Consider the following 7,238-nt stretch of genomic DNA (forward strand, 5'->3'; position numbering starts at 1 on the left):
GTATTATAAAGACATTTGTATACATCACGAGCTGACTCATAATTGGAATAAAACTGCCTGTATAACTTTATATCATTCGCTCCACTTAAAATGATAAATATTCTGCTATACTACTAAATAATTTGGAACATATAATTCTAGTGGCTACAGAGCATTCCACTATATGGATTTACTAAAAATGTCACTACCTCTCCCACTCTTGGATATTTAAATTGGTTTCAATTATTCAGTCTTATGGAGAATACCTCATTGTAGTCTTTGTATACCTTGGTCTCCATTTCAGATTAGGAACTTTAGTTATATGCCTAGAAGTGAAATTTCTTTGTCAAATAGTTAAACAACATTTTTAAAAAAACATGTATAAAATTGCCATCCTGAAAAATTATATCCGTTTAAGAGAGTTTCTGACACAGTCACCTTTGACTTCTTCAAATCCTGGCAGGCCTTCTTTACATTGCCAAGAACTTCTATTTCCACATCTTAAAGGTTTTGTTCCTTTCGGTATTTTTTTAAAGTTGCAAAATGGCATTAATGATTCTTATAGACCCTCTAACCAGCTACCCTGACTGTGAATGTATCTCATAAACTTAAGTACAGTTATCCAACCCAGAAAGTTACTATTTATATAGCACTAATAACACATCTAAGGACCTCATTCAAATGTTTCAAATTATTCCACTAGTTATTCCTTTTTCTGGTCTAAGATATAATCCAAGATCCCATGTCACATGAGTCTCCATTTCATCTTGTCGGTCTCCAATCTGGGAAAGACTGGGGCTTTGTCATTGTCCTTTGTGACCCTGACTTTTAAAAATTGTTAACGGTGAGATATTTTGCTTAATTTGAGTTTGTGTGACATTTTCTTATGATTAAAATCAGGATATGTCTTTTTAGCAGGAATACCATCAAAGCGATATTGTCTCTTTCTCAATGCATCTTATCAGAAGGCACATGATATCGACGCATTTCACTAGCGGCAATATTAACTTTGATCATTTATTTAAGTTGTGTTTGCCAGGTTTCTCCACTAAAAACTTACTATTCTATACTTTGTAATTGATAAGTGTCTTGTGAGGAGATACTTTGGCATCTCGTCTTTCTAGATTTTTAATTTTGTATGTGATTTATTATGTATATACCACATTAGTACAATGGTGACTATGTATTACATAAATGACTTTAAACATATATTGAGAGTGAATGCTCAAATACTTTTTATTGACCAAGAATATTTTGGAAACCACTACTCTACATTCATTTGTGTTTCTTCTTTACCCTTGAAACATGACTTTCCCATATATGTCATATGTGTTATATTTTTTATTAGGATTTGTCCTCTGAAGGTGGTATCTGTGCTCATTTTTTTCCGCAACTTCCATAATATGAACATAATATCATGCACATAACAGACTCTCGATTAGGCTTTGTTTATTGACTGAGTGGGAAGATAAACATCTGGTACAGTGTTTGCACAGTGAGGAAACACAATTGCTTCGGTTCAATGATTGTGACGGACACACTTGGGTAGCTAACCAAGTTACCATTTTCGACTTCTTTCTAGCCAACTTCCAGTTAGTGTTGGACCTATGATGCAGTTGTAGCTAATGAGAGAGAAGGGGAAGTCTGATGCACGGTTCTGGGAAAAGCATTTGTTTTCTCGGATAGCCACTGACACTGTTTTTCTCCTACTCTTGGCCTTGAGTGTAGAGATAGTGGCTGGGCTGCAGCAGGCTTCTTACGACCGTGAAGGATTGGTCAGAGAAAAGCAAGACCAAAAGCCATCTACTTTTTGTTTTGTTTTGTTTTTTGTTTTAACGCCTACAGCACCTGGTATTCCTAGGTGGTCTCTCATCCAAGTACTAAGCAGGCCCGATCCTGCTTAGCTTCCGAGATCAGACGAGATTGGGCTCGTTTAGGGTGGCATGGCCGTCGACCATGCGCTTGGTTTTTCTCTAGAAGGTTACACAGTATAAATATATATATGTTTTACCATTAGAAATAAGTAAATAAATAAATAAATAAATAAATAAATAAATAAATAAATAAATAAAGTCATACTGGTGTGAACCATTGTAGCTAGATTTTCTCCTACCTGTTTAGCTAAAATAGTCCCGATTTACACTCCAATCCATCAGGGAAGCAAGAATTGCCCTTTCATCTATTCAGAGAAGCTTCATTGAGAAGGGGGATTTCACAGTCATTTTAATAACAGGAGAAATGCTTTGGGATATCTAGGTTAGAAGAAATAGAAACTCCCATGATATGGGGGTGACTTGGATGCCGTCGGGATCTGGGGATATGATAAGCGATGTAACGCGAGCTCACTTCCAGGATACTGTAATGCAGGAAGTGTGGGATGGCCAGAGATGAGGATGGTGACACATGTCACTGTCAGGGCTTTGCGAGCTGGCAGTATGAAGACACAGTTCATAATGGGACAGGACAACATGGGAGTTAGGTAAAGATAATGCATGAGGAAGTTCAAAAACAGTGATATTGTAAGGATGAAAGGGGAAACCTGCGGAGGCCACCTGAGATGTGATGGATTGTGGGGCAATGGGGCATTGTGGGAGGCTCAGGGCAAACGGGGTCCAAAAGCTGGAATTCAAACCTCACTTTCACTACTTACAAGCTGGCCAAATTGTGACCTTTCTGAAGCTCCATTTCCTCCCTCTCTGATAATAATGATAGGTTTTATTACCTTTTGTGAGGTATATACTTCAAGAGAGATTTGAAATGATCACTCAGACGAAGAACGTTGGAACATAGTAAATGACTTTTGTTGGTACCAAACAGAAGTCCAACCCGAGGGCGATTTTATGCCACGTTCTACATAAATGCGGAAGCGAATGCTCTAAGGCGTATTTTCCGTTCGACTGAGGTTCCCCAGTGGAAGGAATGGTTTCTAAAACAAGGATATACCTCCAGTTTCACGGGCTTTCATGTGCTTGGGTTTCAACCGGGTCCAATAAAAACCTCTGGCTTTTTGCTCACTTTCGGATCTTAGCACTTTAAACTTCTAATAGTTTTCAAGCCAATAGAAATTGATGAATGTTACATTGTGAACTTTTCACCTGTTTTAATTGGGGAACATTCTGCAATATGCTATTTTTGGTTCCAGTGCTTTCACTGGTAGGGGTGACTACTCAAAGCCAAACTCATACAGCCAACAGCACTAAAAATACTGTTGGTTTCTGCCAGTCAATTTTCTTCTATTTTCACAATTAGTGGTTCTGCCTGGAAACTGCCTGCCAACATGCAAATCTCATCCAAGGGCTGATGGAAATTTGAGAATGCGCTAAGCTGTGTAAGGTTTAAGAGCAACATTATTCATTCACTATTTGAAATATTTAAACAAATGTAAATCAAAAAAAAAAAAAGATGAAATCTCATTATAAGAAACGAATGGCTGCTTTCCACTCTTTCTACAATATAGTCCTGGTACCCATTTACATGACATTTGTGATATTAATATTATTGTAGCAAAATAAATCACATCCTTCACTTTTACATTTTTAATTACATTTTACTGCATTTGTTCTTTTGTTTATAGTTAACTAATAAAATATTTATTGCATCTTACATATAAGATGGCGTTTCTGTATTTTAATCAGATTTTACACATAATCTTTTCTCCCTCTTTTAGTATCTTTTTTATGACCCTACACACCCCAGGATGTTGTTTTGTGGAAAACCTCATTATTTTTTAATGCATGGCTATTTATTAATGTATTGTGTATATAATACACTATGCATTTCTTTGAATTGATGAATACATTTACATCCACTTGAGAATAAAAATTCCCTTAAGGGCCAATCTCACATTTCTCTCACTGTGCTGCCAGAAGCCTATACTGATTATTTTTCTTGTTTTGTTGAGGAATGGTGAGTGAAAAGAAAAGAAAAAGACGAAGTAAAAAGAGAGATACGATGAGCATTATTTTTAAATTTCATTTTCTGAGAAACCTTTCTCCTGAGGTAAAAAAAATTAATGCCTCATTGCAAAATGGAATTTTTAGAGCATGCAAATTAATTTACCCTTTGCAAAATCTTATGTTTGATATGCATTTTATGTTGAGCACTTGACCTGCTGTTTCTCGAGTTATTTTCCATTGTATTTGTTGAATTACCTCCTCTATTGCTCCACAATGTTTTACTTGGAAGATTAGATATTAACTGAATGACATGAAGAACACCGTTAACTACAATAGCAGGTACCACTGAATATAATTTTACAGCTATAAAAAACAGAAAGCTTTTTCTCCTTTCAAACCCTGCTACTAACCAGGAGCCCAACATCCCATATGTCAAGGAGTCTTCCGTAGACCGCAGAATAAGCAAGAGGGGGAAAAATCTCTCTCTCCCAGGTTAATTTATCCACTATTTACAATATTTAAGAATTGTTCTGGGACTTCCTTGGGGTGGGTCCTGGCCTCGTGTCTGGCTAGACATTCTCCCCCATGACCTTTGCAATATTTTAGGGACAGAGGTCTCTTTTTTAGAATAGCACAAAATGGCGTTTTGCATAAAGGTCTGAGAAGACAATGACCCGAGTGGATTTCTTCTTTGTTCTAGTGAACTGGAGTCAGGTATAGGTGGAGAGCTGGTGCAAAGGAGGCAGGGCACACTACGGGCTGGGTTTTCTCCTCTTCCACCTCTAGAGAGAGTCATTTTCGAGGCCATAGGGAGAAAACATGGTATATAGAGAAAAATGTCCCAAGGTTATTTTCCCGCTCCTCCTCTCCTGTAGAGTTTTGCCTGACACCCTCAATTACTCGCACACTCACAGTACTTCAGAGGTACTTCCAGGACAACTCTCCATGTTTTAAATGCTTCTGTTTCCAAGAAAGATATTTAACTTTCATATGGTACGAAAAAGGTGCTGAGCCGGAAATTTATTGTGACCTCCAATTCCAGTAAGTAAGCGTGTCAACTGGGACTGTGTATTCAGAAAATAGAAATATGAAATGTTTTCTAAGACAAGATGTGCTAGGCAGAGCGTGATCATCTAGTCACAGATAGACATAGAGCACTCACTAAGCTCTCTGTTTTCTAAACCGATTGGACTTCTGCGCATGTGCTTCCACGTGGGCCATGTGCGGGAACTTTGGCAGTTAGGACACACTGAACACTTTCTCACCACCCGTGAGGGATGTGCTGAGGGCCTGCAGGTATCAGTGGCTTCTCAGGCATTTGTGCTAACTAATCACTGGCTTAGGGACACTCTCAGAGTTCTCAATGGGTAAAATACTTGTCACCCATATGCTCTTCTAGAATCTAAGCAATGGGGAGAGATTTTTTTTTTAATGGGTAACTAAGAAATGCATTTAGGGATAAATATCTAGAGTTTTCTCAAAAAATTAAGCAAATAAGGCTGTGGATCAAATACTATTTTGCACTTGCTGTTCAAAGTCATTTAGATTCTGTGCATATGCGAGTACTCAATCCTCATCCTTAGACTTCCCCACACCCCCCACTTCCCCTTGCCCTTTGACATGCTTTCGGACTTTTCTGTCAGTCCCTCTGCTGTGATAACAACTTCATAGACCTCTGTTATTTTGTGTTTATTTGGTACGTCTTTTTTTCTGGCCAGTGTCCACTGGAGAGTAATTGCCATGAAGGCATGGGCCAGCCTCTTTTGGCTTCTCCAATGTCTATGACAAAAAGTATTGTGGGTATCCAAAGCTGTTGAATTATTAATAAACCCTGTAACACCTGCTTCAAACTTTTTAATGGAATGTATTCTGGTAGAGAGTATTCTTAATAGAGACATTTGGACTGCTTTTAAGTGCCTCTGAACAGGTGGAACAGATAACAGTTCAGTCAAGTGTGTTATTTGACATCATGTAAATTCATACTGCGTTCGATTCAGTAAATGGATTTTTGTGTTTAGAAATTACCTAGAACCTGACTAATACTCATATAACTACTGCAAATGAGAGGGAAAACATATTTTTATTGGCAAAGATAATAATTGCATGGGTCTGATGTAAAGAATCCAATTCTAAAGTAAAATGTGACAACACACGTGATTTGTTTAAAAGCCCCTGTGTCGTTAATACCTGTGACCAGTCCTGTAGTTCTTTGTCTTCAGGTGAACCATCAATGGTTTACAGACAGATTTTATAAACAAAACTCTTTGTCATTATGGAGATGAATTTTGCAGAAGGTAGGTCTTGGGTGATAATATGGAACTTCCCCCCACTTTTCAAATTGTGTGAGCAGGGCTCTATTTATGTAAAACTATCACAAGCAGACTAAAAGTAAATACTTTAATCGACTGTTTTTTTTGTTTGTTTTTATTACAACAAATGAGGGGGGAAATTGATCAATCTCTTCTCTGAGGGATATGTCAAAATATGTAACCAAAATGACTCCTACCTTTGCACGTTTTGATACTCACAACTGACTGTTATGCTTGACTACATTGATTTCACTGATTATTTTTGGATTCACATAGACGTTAAGGACTAATATTTCTTTATTCCTTATACTTTTTTCTTCTCTCCTTCTTGTTTGTGTTTTAGAAGAATTGTGTTACAAACAATGAATAGAAGTTCCAGAATTTCTGATCCTCTTCCATTCTGTTTACCAGCTCGTGCATTTGTCAAAATGTGAGGATTAAGAACATCGAGCTTTAAAACTGTGCCACTGATAATGAAGAAATTGAAAGTAAGAAAAGACAAAACTAATTTTACTTTATCCCTTGCTATTTTAATTTTAGGACATGGTGAATTAACTATGTATAGATGCAATCTTGAAAAATCTGCTTTCAATGATATATGCAAATGGTGACCAAATTAAGAGATATGATTTCATACCAAAAATTGAAAATTCAAAGTAGGCATCAATAGAAATTATATAATTGATTATTTTTACTCTTTGACCCTGCCACTTGAATTGGTTTTTCTATAGTTGTCTGGCAAGTAAATAAATGTATCGATCCTTGGTAAGAAGAAAGAACACTGACTCTACTCACATGTGCATTGACAAATTCCATGAACAGAACAAAATGTCATTTCTCTCATTTGGATATTGTATGTTCTGCAGAATGAAAAATCATCAGTAGCTAAGTAGAAAGAACTTCTCTCTTCTGTATTCAAATAGGTGTGTCACTTGAGGAAGAAATAAAAATGAATATTATTGTTTTTAAATTTTTAAACTTTATGTAAGTGATGTGTTAGTGTATGAGAGAATTTCATGTAATGTCAAATTTTTCCTTCCGAGGGACCATGGAA

At 36.8% G+C, this 7,238-nt stretch overlaps 1 pseudogene; it reads right to left on the minus strand.

The window, feature by feature from the left end:
- Window positions 1-1,815: 1,815 nt before the first annotated feature.
- LOC112472666 lies at window positions 1,816-1,934 on the minus strand (annotated as a pseudogene).
- Window positions 1,935-7,238: the final 5,304 nt, after the last annotated feature.

Source organism: Pteropus alecto, unplaced genomic scaffold, assembly GCF_000325575.1.
Source record: "Pteropus alecto unplaced genomic scaffold, ASM32557v1 scaffold87, whole genome shotgun sequence".
NCBI classification, from domain to species: domain Eukaryota; kingdom Metazoa; phylum Chordata; class Mammalia; order Chiroptera; family Pteropodidae; genus Pteropus; species Pteropus alecto.